Source organism: Pelodiscus sinensis, chromosome 8 (genome assembly GCF_049634645.1).
Source record: "Pelodiscus sinensis isolate JC-2024 chromosome 8, ASM4963464v1, whole genome shotgun sequence".
NCBI lineage: Eukaryota > Metazoa > Chordata > Testudines > Trionychidae > Pelodiscus > Pelodiscus sinensis.
This window is the reverse complement of record NC_134718.1, coordinates 70,529,118-70,549,483: the sequence shown is the minus strand read 5'-3', so window position 1 is coordinate 70,549,483 and position 20,366 is coordinate 70,529,118. Positions and strand designations below refer to the sequence as shown.

Here is a 20,366-nt window from a genome sequence, read left to right as displayed (position 1 = left end):
AGATTCTCGCTCGGAGTCGATCAAGGAGATCATTGGTGGCCTCTCAAGCCGAAGCCGGAACTAATGAGGAAACAGCCATGTGGCCAGGCCTCTCCTATTCCAGGCCTGTGGGACTGTCCCCGCCCTCCCTCCCCAGGAGTAGCTGCACAGGAGATTAGCCCAGGGAATAGACATGCCGTAACTAAGTTGCACTGGCTGGTCTGACGGTGTTTGCTGCATGAGGCTGCCTGGGGCCTGGAAGTGCCAGCCCTGCAATGGAGATGTGCGGTTGCCGGGGTGTGGTTCATCAGTTGCCTACATCGGGGATGGCCAACCCATTACCGATGAAGAGCCAAAATAGTGGTGGTTACAGCGCAAAGAGCCGAGAGGAAAGAAGTTGTTGAACAAAAAAAAAAAAAAAAAAAAAGCCCCAGCCACCATTTGGTCGAGTGCAACAACAACAACAAAAAAAAGAGAGGCCACAGCCCTTTTAAGAGCAGAGTAGGCGGCCATTTTGAAGGCGGTCTCTGGTGCACACAGAAACACACTGCCCCTTTCACAGCCGCGAGCCACAGGTGCGAGTGTGGGAGCCACAATTTTTTCTTCGGCGAGCCGCATGCAGCTTACAAGCCGCAGGTTGGCCACCCTTGGCCTATATGAAAGGCCGCTTGGACACGGTTCCCCGTGCTGCAGTCACGCCTCTGAACCACAGTGTAGACACAGCCTTGGTGTGGGAGACGGCTCTTGGCCAGGAGACATTCGGACCCCTCTCTGGCTTAATCAAGCTCCGCCATAAGCTGTGCCTGGCTGATTCCTCCATCTCTTTGCTGGTGGTTTGCGTGCTTAGGCAGTAAAACTACCAGCTGCAGCTAGTGGATTTGAACCTGGGACCACTGGTGGTTAGTACAGGAGCCGCTACAGCTTGAGGTATAAAGCCGGCTCGCGTTCAGCTACGGCTGTAGAGCTCCCTTCTTCACATCGCTTGCTGTAAGGGGTCTAAGGGCCACTGCATGGGGCAGTGAACCATGCCCACTAGGTGTGTAGGTTACACAGCCCATGGTTGCCAACTGGCAGGGGTTTAGCAGCCACCGCCATCCAGCTCCCCTCTTCCCACTCAAGGTCTCTGGTCCACTGCCAGCCGCAGTGCTCAGCCCCTCCCTCCCCGTGCCTCTCCCCAGCTGCTAGCAACTGTTTTGCAGTGTGTGAGGCTCGGCAGGGTGGAAACGGCAGGTCTGTCAGATGGCCGCAGCCTCCACTCCCAGGGAGTCTTACCCCAGAGGGCAGGACTGACAGCTGCCCTTGATTGGTCCAGGCACCCTATTTATGTGCAGGCGCTGCTCCTGGGAGTGCCTGTGCGATGAGGTGGACTCCCCCAAAGTGACAGGCCTGCATCTCGGCCCCTGGTTCCCCACCCTGGCTAGGCCCCTCATTTTCCATCCTTCAAGCCCCCCAGTGTAGACGCATGGATTTTGATTCCACCACAGAGCTGAAAAAAGCTGGAGGGCGGTGGGACCTGGAAATTTATGTTCATGATCCAAGCAATTTCCTGCAGAATAAGAGGGGGTGAAGTGGATGTTAGTTTGAGAGAAGCACCCGAGGACCAAAATTGCTTGTGTCTGCAAAAAAGAAAAAGTATGGGGTCAAGGAAACCAGAGCATGGGAGCAAACCAGCTTCCCCTTCCACCTACTCCTTGGAGTCTGGCTTGAAACAGAGCCTGGTTCTGCCATCTTTGTACCCAGTAACCCCGTGGCTGAGAGCGGGAAGGGTGGATTTAGGGTACTATCGATGCAGTAAGGAATGACCCTTTCCAGCTAGGCTCTGGTTGCTTGGGTGGGTTAGAACGCTCCAGATCACGACTTCCTTTGTCATTCTCTTTCTTGGAAATGCCTCTGAACTTCTGGGTGGCTCGGGCAGGAGGGAGAAGGAAGACGTTCCCGCCAGAGCCTGATGTCGAGCTCTGGAAAGAAGCTGTACGTTGTAGGGAGCGGACAATGCAGCCTTATCTTGTGAGGTTTCCATCCCTGTCAATTGTGGATATACTCCATTGGTATATCTGCACTTGCTACAGCCGCACACCGGACTGCAGTGTGGACATACCTTCACGCTCCCTCCACGTCACACAGCCGCAACTGCACTAAGCTATTCAGTGCTGATGCCTCTGTGTGCCTGAGCAGGCCACGTGGTAGAGTTGACAGTCGTGTCTGATTGTAGCAGAACCATGTTCCTCCTCATTTTACCATCCATGCGCAGAATAAGTTTTGTTCCATGCACCAAGGTAAGTATGCTGCCAGCTGTGGGCGCTCTGCTAATCAGCTGGGCGGCACCTGGGTAGCCGCCCAAGTGCTCCGCGTACAGGGAACACTGCTACAGATTTTCCCTTCTTCCCATAGGGAAGTGGGGCTGTATCAGTGGGGAACTGCTGGGCCGGATCTGAATCTGGACAGAATCAACAGAGCAATACTGGCTGCAGCTAATTGACAGTAAGTGAGGATCTGCTTCATCTTCTTCCCACCCCCTGAGCATCCGGACGTGCTTGGCAGCATTTTCAGATGTAATGTGCTCTCTGAGGCCACCTGCAGTCCCCGTCACTCTCTTTCATGTGCGCCGCCCCCCTGCCACTGTGCCCCTTCCCTCCCACCCGGGCCTCGCGACAGAACGCAGATAACACGTTGCCGAGGCCAAAAAAGGAGCTTGCAAATTCTAAGGTGCCCGTCACCATAGCACCTCGCTCGGAGCTGCAATATGACTCAGCTGCCATCGCTCAGGCTGCGATGTGTCACCGTAAATTAAGACATTTGGGAGGGCAAAGCTGTGGGGTTTGGAAGACAAGACGGGAATGGGGGGCAGGAGAGGTGAGGGGGAGGATTCGGGGGAAGGAGAGACACAGAGAGAAAAGGGAGGGGGTGGAATGAATTTCTCAACATGGACTCCTTCCTTAAAGCTAAAGAAATAAATTAGGGCAGCACGGTGGTGATGCTGTGTTGGGCCATCTGGTGTCATTGCAATGTGCTCTATCACTTATCTTTTGGTCATAAAAGGAAGCGTGGTCCAGTGGCTAGGGTGCAAGCCTCTGACTTGGAAGACTCACAGAATCCCATGGCAGTATTGGTCAGAGTGTTAATACTGCTGGCCTGGTCAAATTCCAGTTTGAGGCGTGGAGTAAAGTTCTTCCTTACAGGGTATATTTTAAACAGCTGTTGCGTTCCACCCCAGAGGCATGTCTGCGAGTGATTAGCCCTTTTGGTGTGCTTTCAGGGTTTGGGGGTGCTTTTGGATGAATTAGGCTAGTATAGAAGAACAAAGGGTTTCTGTTGTTTCTCCCTTGGGCACAACAGTTAGCGTGTATTCGGTGTGCAATGGATGGATAATAGGGCTGAACATCACAGCCATATCATTCCTCTACATGCATTTCAAACTAGTGCAGAGACCAGGGGAGCTGACAGGGGGCAGCTCTGTGCTCCCAGAAGGGGCGGGGACTTGGATGGAAGATATAACTCCCCAGTGCTGCCCAAATGGTGTAGCACCCCCACTTCCCGCCGGCCCTCAGAGCCGGCCGGAGCACACAGAGCAGCGACCTGGAGCTCCCGCCGTGATTCTAAAGGGTCTTTAGAATTACCGGGACTTGGGGCAATTGTCACCTCCCCCCACCCCGTTCCACAGCCTGCAGGCCTGCCATAGACATATGAAATGAGCTTGAATTATGCAGCCATGCGGGGAAAGGCACCTCCTGTTGATACCAGCCATGGTAGGAACCGTTTCTCAGAAGAATGTCAACTCCATGGCTGCCAGAGAGGGCCTTTGTGGACCAAGAAAGGTCGAGGGGGAGATAAATATTTGAGGAGAGAGATGAGTTGTCTAAAGTCAAGAACATAAGGAAAAATGTATTGAGTATCCCAGCTAGCTTCCCTGTGGTGATGAACCAAGATCACCATAGCGTCTTGATTGCTCGTCCACTTCCCCCGACTTCCTGTTTGTTGCGAGAAGTCCTTTCTGTTTCATTTTGCTCTAGGAGTGAAAGGGTGGAAAGGCTTTCCTCCTCCTCCCCCACCACACACACACACACACACACACACACACACACACACACACACACACACACACACACACACACACACACACACGCGCTGTGGGTGCGGATTATGGACAGGTAAATCAAACTCCAGAAGATCAATTGTGGCAGTGTTGATCTTCCCCAAAGTGAAGACATGGCTTAAAAAGATGAGCAGCAGGGGAAACGAGATGGAACATATAAGCAGAACTCTATCTTGATGATACTTTAATGGATCTGTAACTTGTCCTGTGTCCCAGATGACTTGGTGGGGGGAGGAGGTTGCGGTCTGGGGAACAGGAATTTATTTCCTATATAAAATCAATGGTGGAAAAATTATCTTTAAAATAATCTTAACTGTGTTACTAACAACACCTGAGTTCATTTAAAAGTGAACCTTAAAAAAACCTTTGTACCACTGATCCTGTTTCCCTTCTGGGTTTCTCAGCTTAGATCAGCTTGTCTTAAAAAGTGGGACCTGACGCCTTTTGGGGAGGATGCCTCGACAGATTTCCCAATCATTCTTCAGTTTCAGTTTTCCTTTTATAAAGGGGAAAAATGTAATGCTTTATCTGCGGGCAAAAACGGTGCTGCTTTTATAACAGTAGACTTAAAGAGGTACAACCCTGCAGTGTGGATTCAGTGTGCTGTTAAAAAAGATGCTTTATATTATCACCACTATTCCTGTAAGGAAGATCAGTGGTGATATTTTTAACTAGTGGCATATCCAAAGTTAGTAACTTCACTACTCATCCAAACATGCGTCAAAGGAGAAGGTGTGTCACACTATGAAGATCTACACAATAGACTCTGAGGGCCTGTCTATACTATGCAGAAAAATTGATGCTGCTGTGGTCAATCTCCTGGGGTTTGATTTAGCAGGTCTAGTGAAGACCTGCTAAATTGAACTCAGAAAGTGCCCCCGTTGGCACCGATACTCCTGCTCCTCCCGAGAACTAAGGGAAGCCAATGGGAGTGTACATTATGTAGCTGGAGTTGCACATCTTAAGTTGACCTTCCACTGTAGTGTAGTCTAGGCCTAAGTGACTAATCCTTCTGGGTGGGCCTTTAACAACACATAGTGGATGTTGTGGGGGGTCTCTTCTTGAAGATCGGTGGGGAGGAAACCGGTGGCTTAGCTGTTGTAATGGTGGCCTTGTATAGTGGGGCGGAGTGGCCACCCACTGACCCCAAGGTCACTAGCACCTGGCCCTAGTGACTCACCTGACCGGAAGCCAGGAGGCGGGACCAGGGATATAAAAGGCCTGCCAAAGAGGCCAGTGGGAGGCCAGTGCCAGAAGCCTCCCCCGTACTCCCAGAGGAGGAGCTGGACCCAGCAGAGGTGGCAGACTGGCCTGAGCCGCCGGAGCCCCAACTGGATGACAGACTAGCAGGACTGCTTGCCTGGCCGGGGGTTCCAGAGCTACGAAGCCCAGAGGACCTGTCGTGGGCACAGGTACCACCCGAGGGGGAAAAGGGAAGAAGCCCGGGTGTAGCTGACCGCCGTTTGGCTGGGCCAGAACCAGGCAGCGTGTTGCAGTGCGGATCCCCGCAGACCCAGCAGCAGACTGCTCTGCTGCTACTAGGGCCCTGGTTTGGGATGCGGTGGAGTGGGTGGGCGGGCTTGCGTTCCCCCTGCCACCACACTTTGGAGTGGTAATCCTCCCCCTCAGCTGTTACAGAACAGCGGCCTGAACTGCTTATTTGTTTGCCGCCCTGCCCGGAGCAAGGGCCAGGGCTCTGGACTGTTTCTGGGCCTGCCGCCAGCTCTGAAGAGCTGAAAGCCACCGCTAATTCCCCAAAGGACTAAGCCGGAGTGTAGTGGGTGGAGTGGCTGCCCACTGACCCCAAAGGGGAGGTGCCCTACAGGCTTACACCTCGACTCAGCAAACACACATGGGAACAGTCTCGACGAGTTCCCCGGGACAACCTGGATGGTTCAAGTTACTCACTTGGGTGACTGTGTGCAGGTTCAGGGCCTGCCCCGGCCGGTCTCACAGCTGTTGATGACCTTTCGAGCTCCTCTGCACTAAAGCACTGATGCAGGGTTTAATGAGCTTTAATTCATTCCCACTGACAATGATGTATGGCATTAAACCAGGCACCATTCGGTTATGTTTTAACGAGAGAATGGAGTGAGGTGGTCACTCTGGTCTTGGCAAACAAGAGACTGTCTGCATCCCCTGTGAGTCCCCTCCCCTCTCGCCCCCCCAGCTAGAGGATTTGAAAATTAAGGAGCTTTTCTTTTCTAAGAACCCATCCGTTCGATTCCACCGAAGCAGTGGCAGGCACCTGGGAGAAAATGTTAGACGTTGCCAACAGCCCTAATTTGGTTCCTTGCCGGTGCAGACGGCTCGTCCTAATTTATCCGTGTGTGTCACCCACTCGGAATGACTTGCCGGTGGAAGATTGCCCATCTGGCTGCGTTTGTCACTCCGCGCAGGAGCTTAACAAATGCCAACCAGATGGAAAATTCTGCCCGGGGGTTCACACTTCGCTGGTGAATCATGCAGCTGAAAGCCATGATGCTCTTGCAACAGCTACGGCAGCAAGTGGGACGAGCTATTGGCTTCCTTTAAGGGAAATGGGACGGTTGCTTCGATGCATTCCCTCAACCCAAGAGTGAGGGATGAGACTGGCCCTTCGAGCCAGAAGATCGGACTAAGAGGTCACAAATCGCTGTTCCAAGACGAGTGCAGAATGCTGCCTGGAAGGCCAACAGCACCATTAGCAGGTCACAGAATGCAAATGAGCTATGGTCTCCTTCTTCTGTCCCCTGCACAACCTACCCAGTGGTGTGTGGCATCTGCTTGCAACATGGCAGAGCCACGTTTCCCGGTGGATTTATGGGGGAGGCTGCCCTAGAATCACAGACCTCCAGGTCAGGAATTTCCCCTTAGCTCTGCTTCTTTCTGAAGCCGCTGGAAACCTGCCTCCTTTCCCTTGACGTTCCTTGTGGCGGTTTGGCACGTCTAGCCTGAACCCTGAAAAGCAGGCATCAGCCCCAAAGACAGAGGAGTCTGTCGTCCATCAGTGCTTGGCTTTCTCAAAGGATTCGGAGGGGTAGCCCTGTTAGTCTGAGCAGGACTGTTTGTTGTTTTTTAAGCTTTTTCAAAGGCGAGAGCTCTTAGGCAGAGGGACGGAGCTGCCTGTGGGATGCCTCAGCTTTGGGAGGCAGGCCAGCACGAGGCAAAAAGAGAAAGGGATGTCTGTGGGCCTGGGCTGAGAACAGAGTTTGAGAGGAGTGAAAGGGTGCAGGAAGTTGGCAGGCGATGGCAGAAAGCTTGAACTTGGGGTGGGAGGAGACAGCTACCAAAGGGAGGTGAGGAGGGATGCACTGTGCGGTCTGACCTGCCCCAGAGCTAGTCCACCCTAGAAGCCCTACAGTGGCCGCTGCACCGATGCAGCTGCACCCAGTAGCACAACCGGTGAAGACACTCGGTGCCAATGGGAGAGAGCGCGCCCGTCGGCATAACGGCCCCACCACCACGACGGGAAGGTGGCCAGGTAGCAAGGGTGAACAATCAGGACTTTCTGGGCACCCTAGCGAGAGGCAATAGCTGTGCGGTCAGGAGGTCACTGTAACTTTACGTTGCTCAGGGTTGGCTTATTCACACTCCCGGGGGCCATAAATGATTTTGCCATAACCGGTAGTGTGGACAAGAGAGCCAGACAAAATGCACAGTCGGCTAGTTGAAAAACAGCCTGGAAATCTCACCCTTCTTCTGCAAGCCAGTTCTCCCCTCAGATCTGTAGCCCTCGCTCCCCACCGAGTTACAGCATCCCTGAGGTTAATTTAAACATCGCTTTCCTCTTCCCCGGAGCACGCCCCGGTGACACTGCAGAGAAGTCAGGCTTTGTGACAAGGAGAGCCATGGCCAGCCAGTCAATGGGCTTTTCTTGTCGTGCAAATGAAGAAACCAATCCTCTCCCAGCACTTGCTGGAGAAAATTGATGCTGATGGGTAATTCCCCTCCCCTTCCCTGTGTCTTGTAAGTGCAATAAAACTTTAAGAAGAAGTGCACATTGATGCCAGGTTATCTTACGTGCAGCTCGCGGTTCCGTTGCAGTGAGCTGAGCACGTGTGGCCGGCACGCCTCCTGGGGGGTGGCGCACGGTCCTGTCTCGTGACATGGGAACAGCTGACAGAGAGAGAAGGAGTCTGCTCCACAGCCTGAGCTGCGAGCCAGCTGGCTTTTAGCTCACGCTGCAGAGGCTTGTGCACTGAGCGCCAGAGACCCCCGGGCGGCGTGCCGTACAGCCCAGCAGCGACGACGGTAACGAGCCTGGTGAAGGGTTCGTGTGCTGGGATACGGAAGGGGCGGCCCTGGAAAGAGCATATGGAGTGCCGGGGAGTGGGGCACGCTTTGGCCGACCCCAGCCCCCGTCTCTCATTGGACCAGCTGAAGAGAAAGGATTGTGAACGGGGCCCCCGGTTTCTTAGGCACAACTCGCCCCAACCATTGGGCCATGCAGCCGTCAGACAGGTCACGTGCTCAGCCTCCCTTGCGGAAGCCGTTCCACTTCAACACACTGTTAACCAGGTCCGAGGCAGCGTGGGAAGGACTCTATAGCCCGGTGCGGGGGGCATTCTCTTGAGTAGTGGGAACAGGCACGCCAACGGGGGAGGGGAGAAGGAAAGAGGGCAGTTGCCGTGGGGCACGAGGATTCAAAGAGGCTGGGGGTCCTGGCCCTTTAAGTCACCGCCGGAGCCCCATGCTGTGTGCTCCAGGCAGTGCTGAGGGCTGGCTGTCCTGGCCCCCTTCCACCCTATGCCCCCCCATTCCAGAGCTGGTCTCCCCATCCTCCCTTTTCCAGGCTGTTGGCTCCTCTGAGTAGGGAGCCCTCTTCACATTGGTCTTCGGGAGGGGGGCAGAACTGACCCCGGGGTCTCCCCCATCCCAAGTGAGGGCTCTAACCACTAGGCCAAAAGGTGACAATGAGGCCTCTGCCACCTGACTCCAGGAGAAGGCTCCTGGCTGGGGGCAGGGAGAAGGACACATCCCCTTTGTCCACATTTCCCCCTTGCAAGCTGTGTTGTGCAGGAATTAGGGGTCCCGGCTGCTCTGCAGCTGCCGGCTGGCTCCAGGCCTGAGGTCCTGGCTGCTGCCCCACGCCCTGGGGGGCTGTGCTTCAGCCCCATGCACGGGGACTCTGCTGCCAATCCTGTGTCTCAGGTCCCAGCTGCTCCCAGCCTCCGCTGGGGGAGGAGGCAGGACAAGGTAAAAGGGGCGTCTGCACCCCCACTCTTAAAAGTGTTCCCGCACCCGTTCTGCAGCGCTTCTCTCTTCGGTCATCACATGAGCAACCTCAGGGCCTAATTCAGGCCCTGTGAAGGCCGGTGATTTTCTGCTTGGGAGGGGGGAGGGGACTTACCTTGAGTGGCTCCTGGCCGTGGTGCAGCAGGGGGGCTAAGGCAGCTTTCTGCCTCTCCCGTACTTTAGACCCAGCTGTGCCCCAGCAGCAGGTTCTCAGCCAATGAGTGTGCAGAACTAGTGCTCGGGGCAGGGAGCCCTTTGCGATCTCCCCCCACGTACACCTAGGAGCCAGGCCTGCTGTGGCAGGGCAGGCAGGGAGCTGCCTTCGTACCCCCATTGCTCACCTGATCCCCCTGCATCAATGAGACCAAGAGCCCGACACTCCACCCCCCAGTGCTGGGTCATGACCCCTAGTTCGAACACCCCTGAGTTAGCGGATGGGGGCTTAGACCAGCCGGCTTTTATTTCTAGCCTTGCCACTGACCTATGTGTAACCTTGAACAAGTCATTTCACCCCTACTTCTCCTTTGTCCTCGGTCCACCCTCTCTGGGGCACCTGGCGTTGGCCACTGTCGGCAGACAGGATACTGGCTAGATGGACCGTTGGTCTGACCCAGTACGGCCGTTCTTATGTTCTCTCTGTTTCATTTGTCAGCTTTTGGGGCAGAACTCTACCCCAGGGGAGCCTCACTTGTGATTTCCAGGAGCTACTGAAACTCGAACAGGGATAACCCGTTGCCTGCTGGAGCGGTGGAGATGGCTGTATCAGAAAGAGTCTCTCCATCTCTTTCATTTGACTTCTCCTTTCCCACCGCCAATAAGAAAAGCCTGCTCATAGCCCTCAGTTGGAGTCAGGGGCCCATTTGCTAAATCAAACTATCCCTCCTCCTCCCCTTAACAGAGCAAAGTCCCATGATTCCCCTGGAGGACAGCTGAGCTCAGCCAGCCCCAAAGAGGGATGCAGTGAATGATGGCTTTTTGTGGAAGGGAACGGCACCAGGATGTGGTCACAACTAAAGTGGTTTTTAAAAATCACACGGCAGCCTGGCTTGATTTCTCGGGCCATGGCTTTTTGGGAAGAGATGATCTGGCCAGAGAGGCTAAGTGAGCCTCTTACTTTGTTCTTCTGTTGACTTAGAGCAGTGTTTCCCAATTTTATTTGGCCACGGAACCCTTTTCATCTTGAAAGAATTTCAAGGAACCCCTAGAGTAAAATTTGTCAAGAAAAAAAAGCCCCCACTGCAATTTGTTGAGAAAAAAAAATAGAAGAAAAAATTGGGAAACACCTACTTAAGAGTCTCTTACTTTGTTTTCCTGTCTGTCCCTGACTAGAATAAGTATCATCCAATGAGACTGCAGGCAAATCAGTTCTGCTTGATTCTTCTCTCCTCGGATTGTGCATTTGTACTACTGAGTGTAAATGAATATACAAGGTGCAGAGCAATAGAGAAACCGTCCCTTGGTTTTAGCTCCCTAGATTTCATGGACGACATTCCTGATCTTCATCACCATCCGTGAGAAGAGTCGGGTGTTTGCTGATTGTCACGGGGACAGGGAGAAATTGACTCTTCCCCACGCAGCATTACACAGCTGATTCGCTACATTACAAGAGGGGGCTCATTGTCTTTGGCATTGGCTATTCCTGGTGGCAAGCGAGTGACATTGAAGGCCCAGCCGACGGCTCTCACATGGCAAAGCCCACGCTCCTGTGATGCCAATGGGGAGAGACTCAGATCCTAGTAACATCCAAACGTTCTTCCTGTCAACCCACGGAGCGATCTCTCTCTTGCCTGAGGGGTCTTCACTGAGTGACTGCTCTCGTACAGCACCCATGCGTCTCTTCGGTTGATCTTAATAGCTGCCTGCTTCTGCAAGATCTCTTCATCTGGGAGGTGCTGGCCAGGCTGGTAGCTAGGCCGCAGGCTGTTCCAGTATTCAGCTCTAGTGAAGGGTGAGAAAAACAGGTATTCCATCATGTTCCAGCCACCGCTACGCTGTTTGAAAGTAGCAGGACTTCCCTGAAAGCCTACGTGTATTTTCTCTTCGCAGCAAACTGGAATTCCCCCAGCGAGCTTCATTATTGTTCAGCGTCTATTCTGTACCTTGAAGACGTGAGCCCACCTGTGAATTTGGAACACGGAAGGGCCCCCCAAGCCCCTTCCAACAAAAGGCCTCTCTCCCATGTTGGTTTTGCAAAGCATGTGAGCAGAGCCCTGCCAGTCCGCGGATATCCGCTTCAGATTCACGGCCATCTGCCTCCGCGGATGTGGGATGTCAGCAATGTGTCTTTGTGCAGATCCTGATTCCACGAGGGCTCTAGGCTGTTGATGGAAGCAGGTGGAACTCAGGGTGTCCATAGAGAGTAGAGATGTGAAATCAGTTCACCGGTTCAAGGTTACCTTGGACAGGTTAAGCACTTCACCGGGAACCCACAGGCAGGGAGGGGTTGAGGCTGGGTTGGGTCCACAGTACTACGCTGCAGGGGAGGGATGCTCCAGCTGAGCTGGGCCTGCCGCACCACACCGCTGGAGGGGAACTGCTCCAGCCCAACCAGGCTGTAGTGCCCCCAGTATTCCCAGGAGGTCTCCCAGCCAAGTACTAACCAGGCCCGACCCTGCTTAGCTTCCGAGATCAGATGAGATCAAGTGTGTTCAGGGTGGTATGGCCATAGACTGTGGTAGAGTGCATGGGCCTGGCCCTGCCTCTGGTGAATTGGTTACCAGTAAGCATCAGCCAGTGAAGGTGGTACTTACCGGTTAACTAACCAGTTAGTGGTGGTGCTAACCAGTTAGATTTATCCAAACCTACTCTCTGAAAACCTTAAAGTTTGCCTGTCTCTTGGATAAAACCGGTTTCATTCTGAATCTGCACATTTCTGTACTTACATGGGGTTGGCATAATTCAAATCGACCAGTGCTGCATTAAAGCGCTGTACACAGTGCTGCCTAATGAAAAGTGGCAGCAATTTCACCCAAGGGGGACTCAGCTGGGGTGCAAAAGGAGCTTACTGCACCCACTGTGGTGCAGGAGGGGGTATGGGCTGCTTTATCTCAACTCCCCCTGTTTGATGACTTCTTTCCTTATTTACCTTCCCCGTAGCTCACCTCACTCCTTCCTAGCCTAGTATCCACACGAGCCTTGTCCAGCTGGATCCAGACTCTGAACTCACACTGTGGAGCTGGAATAATTGCCTTGACTTCCAGGAAGGGGTGTGTGTATCTTTTTTTCAGGGGGCATCTCCATTGATGCCCCAGGGAGTTACTTGTTACACTGGCATAGGTGAGTCATGCACTGGAACGCAATATCATTACTTTTAGAACTTTCATGGGCAGAAGCCGGGCCCAGTTGTGCTTTGTTATGTGGCTATAAATGTGGAATAATTCCCTTGGATTTACGCTTGTGTAACAGATCGGAATCTGGCCTTCTGTGCGATGCGTCTTTACATACATGTGCTGAGGTCCTAACTTGGAAGGGAGAGTGCCACCTCGGAAAAAAACAGGAACACTTGTGTGCAGCGTTCAAATATTTCTTCATGGTTTCCATATTTCCCTTCTGAGATCTGATGAGATCTGACCTAGGGTAGTCCTGCAAGAGCCTCATGCGTGCAGGCATCTAACACACATTAAAGAGAGTCCAGAAGTGACTTGTGATAGGGCAGCTGCTCTCATTGGCTGGCAAAGGGTTAATAGCAACCCTAGGAGCCGCTGCACAGAACCCAGCCAATCAGAGGAAGGCTTAGAAGCAGTAATCAGGGCCAGGCTGGGTCCTATGAGTAGGGCTGCAGGACAGAGAGATCAGTCTCTCCTTGGACCTTGATGAGAAGCACTGGCTGCCTAGAGAGGGAAGTACCTAGGACAGAGCAGTACTGGGCAGGGTCAGGTGAGCAAGCAGAGCTCCATCCAAGACTGAGGCCATGCCCTGAAGAGGACGCTGTGATCTAGGCACAATGCAGATCCCCACAGACAGTGGAGATGGTGGAGCAGCAGCGATGGAAAATGAGACACGACAAGAGGACGATGCCCTGCTGATGGACAGAGCTAATTCCCAGAGTAACCAGCAGGAGGTGCCATGATGGGTAGCACAGCCTATTACATGACTGATTTTCTCCATCAAGGAAGAGACGAGAGCTTCTGTAGGGATTAATTACCGGCAGGGAGAGGATGATGGAGCATGGCACAGAAAAAGGCAATTAAGTTTCAGCCCAGTCATTAATTTGCACCTCATGCCCTGCACCTCAATCTTGATGGCTTCTATACACTTCAGAGATGCTTGTGGCATGATGTTTGATATTATCTATCACTGCGTGGCCCTGCCGTTCAAAGCGAATCAGTCCCCATTCCCATCTGCCTGTGGATCTGCGCGGTTTAGTTCATAATTGGAACGCATCTTGCCGCTTGTATCATTGCAAGATCATGAAAAGTAGCCCCTTCGTAAATTGCAAATGCCTTTGTCACATCTATTTTAAAATATGCATCATAAATTTTACGACGCGTGTAAACACATATTGGCTTTCTCACGTTGGCGAATCCGTCTGATTCTGCTCCGAAACGGGCTTTATGAGGCTGTTCAAGTTACAAGCTCTCCTAAATTCACCCAGTGGTGCTGTATTTAAGTCTTACCTTTTAATTTGTTTAGAGAGACAAGAAGGTATATGTATGTATGTGTGTGCACACCTAGAAAACTCAGTGCTTCCAGCTGTTATTCATAAGACCGGAAATTCAATGGACTATGCCAGTCTAGTTTGTCTGGACTGTTTGACGGCCTATTTCATATTAAATATGGTACATTTAAAATGTCATCATTTTGCACAACTGAGGCTCGACTTGATTAATGTGTTTTCTAGGGAGTTTTTAAATACTCGAATTGCTTGAGAAAAGTCCACTAATACTTAATGAGGTGTGACAGTGCCCTTTGTGCCTTCTCATGTCTCTGATGTGGCATGTCATCTGATCTGGGAGACATAAAAGGGCTATATTCTTAACGTTCCAGGGGATAAAATGTAGATGAGCTACTTGAATAGAAACCCTTCACATTACTGTAAATGCAATGTTTTCTTTTCAGGTCAGCAAACCTTGTCATCTTTCTATCTCCAGTGAAACACGCGCTTTCCCCAAACACTGAGAGAGTTTTTCCTCATTGATCTTGTTAAAAAAAAAAACCAAACCCTCAAAAGACTCTTTTTTTTTTTTTAGGGTTGAGGGATAGAAAAAGGAAATGGGGGCGTTTGAGAGGAATGTGACTTAAAAGGACAGGAGCTAATCAGAGTTCATGTGCAAGCCATAGCTAGTCAAAAAGGCATCCCTGTTCTTTCGAGGGGAATAAATATCTTCCATAAAATTTAACTGTCTTGGTTTTTTCAAAGAGATTTTCTGGAAACCAGACCTTGCAATGACTAATAATTCGCGTAGCGTCTTTTCTGCCAAGAGCACTGAGAAAAGCAATTCAGGGTGAAATAATGCAATTAAAGTCTCAGCCTGGGATATTCTAAAGCACATTGGTCTTAACCTCGCTCACTGATGTCTATGTGAGGGTGGGGGGAAGGATAAAATGGGGGAGGTAATAACTTTTATTGGGCCAACTTCTGCTTTGACGGTGGTTTTGGGTTTCTTACATGATTTCCAGATAGGTTTCCTGTTTTTTTAAAAATCTTCCAGTATGTGGAAGCTCTTGTTTGAGATGGTCCCTTTTGGAATACCTGAAGTACAAAGACTATAACAAAGGGTTCAAAGAAGAGCTAGATACATTTCTGGAGGTCCATCAATGGCTATTAGCCAGGCTGGACAGGGATGGTGTCTCTAGTTTCTGTTTGCCAGAAGCTGGGAGTGGATGACAGGGGTAAGGATCACTTGGTGATTCCCTGTTTTGTTTGCTCTCTCTCGGCACCTGGCATTGGCCACTGTCAGAGGACAGGGTATTGGACTATCAGCCGTGGCTAACCTGCAGCTCGTGAGCCGCATACGGCTCTTGCCCCCCCAAAAGTGTGGCTTGCGAAGCCGCTCCTGCACCCCCCAATAACCCTGCCCCCCAGCGGCTCTCCCCCCCCAACTTCCCTGTGCTTATCAGGTCGGAGCTGTGGGGGTTTAAAAATGGCGCCCAAGATGGCGACCATCTTCCTTTAAAAAATTTAATTTTTTTGGTTTTGCTTGACAGTTCTGGGGGGCTTTTTTTTGGTTTTTTCCTTGACAATTCTGGTGCGGCTCTTCGCATTTTTTCCACCGCTGTTTTGGCTCCTTTTGTTAAATGGGTTGACCACCCCTGGTCTAGATGGACCTTTGGTCTGACCCACTATAGCCGATCCTATGTTCTTGCCTTACGTGCAGGAGATAGTTCCTCCATTTTTTTTAAGTCCTTCGGCAGAGGTGTTCAGCATATTTGGAGTTGTATGTAGTGACTGGAGGGCTATAGATGGCGAGACATGTAGGGGAGAAGTTTTGTGTCTTGCATTTGCTTCGGAAGTAAATTTTGCTGTTAAGTTTTGATGCCTTTAATTGCATGTTGTGGAGTTTCCACTTCAGATGGCAAAATTTGATCTCTTCTATGTTGTATGAAGTGTTGTAGACAGGGGGGAAGTTTTAGAGGATTGTGACTTGGTTCCAGGGTATTAAAGAGACAAGATGGACAAGGTAATATCTTTTATTGGATCAAAGATATTACCTCCCGCCCTCCCCCCCCACCTTGTGTCTTTCATATCCTGGGACCCTTGGCAATAAGTAGTGACATCTGCCTTTTCCAATGTGTGGATTTCTGGCCTGTCTCAAGTCTGGTGTAACAAAGCATGCAGGCAGGGCCTGAGAGTCAGGAATTGTTTTGCATAACAATGCAGATGAAGCATGGTACACGAGACCACATCAAGAGCACACAGGACAAGCAGCCTTGTACTGATACTTGTTTCTGATAAGCAAAAAATACAGCTGCAGTCATAGAACTGTCAACTGCACACAGAGCAGCAACATCGTGGGTAGCAGGATGTACCCCCAATAAGGGCATTGGGCATTTGACGTATCCTACACCATACAGAATCAATTGGTAGATATTATTAAAACGACCAAGTCTAGCGTTGCTATAAATGGGGTTTAGTAAGAACAATCGATGGGAGGGAATGGGCAGGATTGACCCCAATGTCCTGCTTGATGTAACTAGATATAATTAGGCCCTTCACACCGGTGGACCCGTGCGTGGCATTCCATGGCGTGGGAAGACATGGAATCATGCCCTCCTGCCTGGCACCGTAGGCATACGGGAGAAGTGTAAGTGAATTAGGCTTTATCGTTGTATATAGTAGATTTTTAGGTAATTGCTTTTGCATTGCTTTGCACTGTATTAATTGCTTTAGAATCTATAGTATTTAAGGTTTCAATTGTAGAGTAATTGTTCTTAAGGCTTCTAAAACTTAAACAACTGTATTAACTGCTTAAAGCTTGCAAGAAATAAGAAAGTTGTTAAGTAGCCCTGGTGTCCCTTGGAACTAAAATAAATCCAACCACACGACAGACCCATAAGGCTACAACAACACACCATACAACTGAACTCTATGGGAGTTTTACCACTGACTTGAATGGGAGCAAAATTCGACCTTTGAAATTCTTGAAAATTCATAAGGGCCTAGATCCTGTGCTGCTTGAGGTCATGTCCAAGGGAAAGTTGCCATTCATGGGCATAGCATTGGGACAAAAGAAGGGGAGGGAGGTTGCAATATTGGCAAGGCAGGGAGGGGTTTCCAATGGGCAATGCTACTGTAACTGCTGCCAGGTAGATTTAAACCTGGGACCTCAGTGCAGAAGTTGCAAGAGTTTGAGCCACCTGGCTCTCAGCTGACACTGTACGGCTCCCTTGTTCTTAGCTCTCGTTGTAAGTGGTCTAGGTGCCACTCTATGGGACAGTGAGCTGTGCTGGGTGAGTGGGTTACACTAAGCTGAAGGGAGTGGGGTGGAACAGAAATGCAAAGTGTGTGGAGTCAGCGGGAACATGCGAAGCAAGGACAGACATTGACCAGGTCGCCTGCTATCTCAGAACAATTCCCAGCCCTGCCTTCCTGCTCACTGCATGGGGATGGGATGGGAAAGCAGCAGCAGCAAATTGCTCCTGTCTCCTACCACCCACTTTACAAGTCCCGCTGATAAGCTCAAGCGAAGAGTTCCCTCGGGTTGGAGGTACGGTGGCGGTGGTTGGTGTTTCTGAGTGTCCGGACCCGAGTAGGTGGAGTTGCAGGAGACGGACCCTTATGGAGCACACTGTGTGGCTAAGGTTACATGTGGAGGTGCTAGCCATTTCGTGGGATAGCAACCCCTGGCTCCCACCAAGCTCGGTCCCTTCTGACACCCGACCCTGTTTCTAGGTCTACTCATCGTTCTGCAGCATGGAGCCATGGCGGGAGGAGGAACTGAAGCAGATGCATGGAGCATGCCCCACCTTACACCCTATAGAGGAGCGACCCCTGACAAACCACTTGCTAGCAGCGGTGTCCGCGTGTCAGCCCTGGAGGAGGCTGGAAATCATTCGTTTGTGCAGAGCTCCAGTGCTCTGCAAGTTTCCCATTTAGGAGGAGTGGACGTCAGTGGCCTCTTCATCCCCATTTGTTCCCAGACCTATCGCTGAGGAGGGACTGGTCAATGCCTCTGTGGGGTGAGCCACCTCCCACTGGGCACTGGAAGGAGGCTGTAAACGTGCTTTAGGCAGCTCCACACATAGGTTACAACTGATGGAGCCACTGAGCTGGGCTGTGTTTATTCTTGATCCTAGACCGAGCGGCTGTGTAGCTCCATTACAGGTTCCGGGGGCCGTTCAGTCATTAGGCTGGTCAGCTCTGGATAGCGGCTACAGTTCCGATTTTCAAAAGAGCTGAGCACCCAACAGGCCTGGTTCTCATGTACACCAGGGTCCCTACAGACTGCTCCGGCAGTTACCACGTCACTGGAGCTCTCTCCCCAAGAAGGCCCTCTAGCAGGGTGGGCACTCACCTCATGCGAGCGCCCTGTTTGGCTGAGTGCGGGTTCCTGCACTCTGTCTGTCTTAAAAGCCTTGCAGCTGCCCAGTCCTCCAAATGAGTCACGCTGCCGTGTGTGAAATCACAACCCCTTCTGGGGTTCCCAGCAGAGACCCATCCCAGTGCCCTCTGTCGAGTATCCCTGAGTCCAGTCCAGTCTCCGAGTCTGTTTCCCCATTCGGTAGGACAGTGGCACCTCCAGGACATCTCCTCCTGGAGACAGTGTTCTAACAGCTCCCCACTCTGACTGTCCTTGGTCTGCCAGCCAGCCACCCCGACCTTCTCCCTTTCAGGTCTGGGTGGAAAATGAGATGCCTTTAGTCCTGCAGCTTCTTATATAGTCCCTCCTAGTCCCTGATTGGCTGGTTTCCTCCTAGCCACTCTAGCTACTGGGAGGACCTCTCTGTGGGCTCATCTAGACTACAAGGAACCGTCGAAAAAAGATATGCAAATTCCATGGGAATTTGCATATCTTCCAATTGCACTTTCTAAAGCGGAGCTTTCGAAAGTGAAAGTAATTAAGACGCAGCTTTTTCGGCGAACAGCCCCCTTCGTCGAAAAGCCGCTCTTCCTCAAAAAAGGAGGTTTACGCAGCTTTTTGACAAGGGGCGGTGTTCCCCAACAAAGCCGCGTCTTAATTACTTTCACTTTCGAAAGCTCTGCTTTCGAAAGTGCGAGCGGAAGAAAATATGCAAATTCCCATGGAATTTGCATATCTTCTTTCGACCGTTCCCTGTAGTCTAGATGAGCCCTGTGGCCCTCTTGTCCTTAGGGCCTCGCCCCATTACCGGCCCCTTTATATGGCCAGAGTGGTTTTAGTGTAATGTGAATGAGGCTCAACATTTCCCATTGCATCTCACTGTTGGCTGGGCTTTCCAGTGTCCTCCATAGGAAGAGGTTGTGGGTTAGGTTTTAAACCTGATGAGCCAAGAATTCCTCCATCCCAGCATGGGATTGAAAGGCGTTGCTGCTGCCTGTTTGGTTCCTTTGTAATACAGAGCTCAAAGGGGCCAGTTCTTTTATCCCCCCCCCCTTATCAATTCAAGTTATTTCAGACCACGCTCCTCTCGGGAGATTCAGAGGATCAATATCTCGATCTATCATAAACAGTTTAAGATTAATACAGGGGGGAGGGGAGCTTTCCTGCTTCAGACTTTGGTACTCTGCAATTTGATTTAGCGTGGATATTATTTCCCAACAGAGAAGGAAGTGGCTTACCTGGGAAATATCATAAGTGATGGAATATTGAGAATCGATCGGTCACTGCCGTGTTGCCTTTGTGCGGCCACATCCCGGAGACGCAAGGATTACAAAATCTAACAGTCAGACAGAGCTGGTGAGAGTAGCATTTTTGTTTGCGCCCCAGCAGTTAATAAAGGAAGACTCTGACTATCGCAGTTGGTTGTTGTAATTATTTAGGAGGCGGTTGGGATTTACTGCCGAGGTGTCCTCACGGGTCTCTGGCTCCGTTGATGATGAGAACCAGAAGGCTGGTTGCGTGTGTGTTCAGTGATGTGTGCACTTAATCTCCACAGCAGACCCCCAAGAGAGTCCCCAAAGACCACAAACCAGATAAGGATCGAAGGTGCCCGGCCAGGTTTATTGTTAAGCTAAGTACAGTCATAGTTGTCAGTAGACTCTACTGAACCACTACGCATATGTACCCTGTAAAAATGGAATGACTCAATCAGCAGGAAATTTCCACTGTCCCCTAGGTCATCCAAAGACTGTCCCCCCAAGGCACCACTTTATATACAGGTGCAAACACCTTACACATCACTGTTGATGTGTCAGGTTGCCACCCTCTGACACTTCTTAGATACCACCCATCACCCGGCACCTCGTGGCTTTCCTGAACCTGAGTCTATATCTGTGGGGATTGTGGGCACCAAGGTTTCTTTTAATGATCTGGTGGTACCATGTGCTTTCAACTTATGACCAGCACCAATGACTGTTCCACACCTGGGCCTATTCCCAATTAGTGTTTTGCACTCTCTGCCCTATTTGTGCCACGTTTTGTGAGCAGGGGCCTGCCTCTTGCTCACTGCTTAGCTTTGCTTTATGTTTTGTCCATTGTGAGCTAGGCCTTAGGCCTCA

At 51.3% G+C, this 20,366-nt stretch overlaps 1 long non-coding RNA gene and 1 pseudogene across 1 annotated transcript in view; one reads left to right on the top strand and one right to left on the bottom strand.

Annotated features, from left to right (window-relative positions):
• The window catches only part of LOC142830515 (uncharacterized), a 33,934-nt gene extending 14,311 nt beyond the window's left edge, over positions 1-19,623 (top strand). The window contains exon 3 of the long non-coding RNA XR_012905819.1: positions 19,471-19,623. This is a non-coding gene — a long non-coding RNA (uncharacterized LOC142830515). The remainder of the gene's footprint in view (positions 1-19,470) is intronic.
• On the bottom strand, positions 11,839-11,959 carry LOC112547797 (5S ribosomal RNA; annotated as a pseudogene).
• Positions 19,624-20,366: the final 743 nt, after the last annotated feature.